This window comes from Chrysochloris asiatica, unplaced genomic scaffold (genome assembly GCF_000296735.1).
Source record: "Chrysochloris asiatica unplaced genomic scaffold, ChrAsi1.0 scaffold00129, whole genome shotgun sequence".
In the NCBI taxonomy this organism is placed as follows: Eukaryota; Metazoa; Chordata; class Mammalia; order Afrosoricida; family Chrysochloridae; genus Chrysochloris; species Chrysochloris asiatica.
Window position 1 is genome coordinate 5,138,197 of NW_006408647.1, and position 1,470 is coordinate 5,139,666.

General features: G+C 49.0%; 1 pseudogene; it reads right to left on the bottom strand.

Moving 5' to 3' along the window:
• Positions 1-411: 411 nt before the first annotated feature.
• On the bottom strand, positions 412-939 carry LOC102823117 (annotated as a pseudogene).
• Between the last annotated feature and the right edge of the window lie 531 nt (positions 940-1,470).

Genomic DNA, 1,470 nt, shown 5'->3' on the forward strand with positions numbered 1-1,470 from the left:
GCAGAGATGAGTGAATGCCTCCAGTGTCACCTCACTTTCTTGAAAGATTTCAATTTTTATTCCATCAATTCCTGGTGCCTTGGTCTTTGCCAATTCATTCAATGCACCTTGGATTTCTTCCTTCATGATCATTGGCTCTTGATCATATGCTACCTCTTGAAACGGTTAAACATCATTCATTTCCTTTTGGTACAGTGACTCTGTGTATTCCTTCCATCTTCTTCTTCTTTTTTTTTTTGCTGTAAAAGGAAGCTTTATTGTTTTCATTTGGTCCACCGTTGGGCGAAGGGGGGCTCCAGGGCTTTGACTATGCTGCCTCTGTCTGCAGAGGAAGGTTCAGGCAGAAGGTATGCGGGAGAGCAGGGGAATGCTGAAGGCCCTTCACAAGTTGTGGGGCTCCATAGGCTCTTCTTAGTCGAGCTTGAGAGTGCGCCTCTTGAAGAGGTATTCGCCCAGCCCTGCCTGGGGACCAGCCATCCAACGGAGGTTGGTCAAGTGGTCGCCCATCTTCTTGATAATTTTCACCTCCTCGTCGAAGAAATGAGTCTCCAGAAAGTCACAGAGGTGGGGGTCTGTGTGGGTAGCACCCACAGCGTGCAGATCCAGAAGAGACTGGTTCAGGTTCTTCTCCACGGCCAGGGCGGCTTCCATGGCGTCCAGGGTTCTTCCCCACTCATCTTGAGAGGGCTTCTGCACATCCTGGAAGAGTGAGCGACCACCACGCTGGTTTTGCAGTTTCAAGAGACGCTCAGCACCCTCACGCTTCTCCTTCACCAACTCACGGAAGAAGTGTCCCACACCTTCCAAAGCCACATCATCGCGATCAAAATAGAAGCCCAAAGAGAGGTAAGTGTAAGAGGCCCGCAGATGCAGATTAACCAGACGGTTGACGCCGGCCTCTGCTTCAGCAGAATAATTCTGACGGATCTGAGAGCTCATGGTTGGTCGAAGATTTGGAGCTAACCACACATACACACACACACACACACACACACACACACACACACACACACACACAAACGGTTTAGCTGGTCCCGGTAACAGGGAATGCTCAAGAAGATGGTCCTGGAGATGAGATTGTGCCCAAAGAAATTGTTAGAGGTGGTCCGAGGCAGGAGGTGGGGGAGTCCCCGGATCTGTTCCGTCCCAACACTGTTGAAGCAAGACACAGACCCATGGGACCGCAGCTCGAACTTTCCCTTCCATCTTCTTTTGATGCTTTTTGCATCATTCAATAATTTGCCCAGAGAATCCTTCAGTAACACAAGTCGAGGCTTGAACTTTTTCCTCAGTTCTCCCAGCTTGAGAAATACTGAGCATGTCCTTCCCTTTTGGTTTTCTGACTCCAGATCTCTGCACATTTCATTGCAATATTTTGGTGGGGGGTAATCCAAAACGAAAATAGCAGTTGATTGGCTACTACAAGAACAAGCAAGTTGTTCATCAGGGAGCCATCAAGGCAAGCAATCA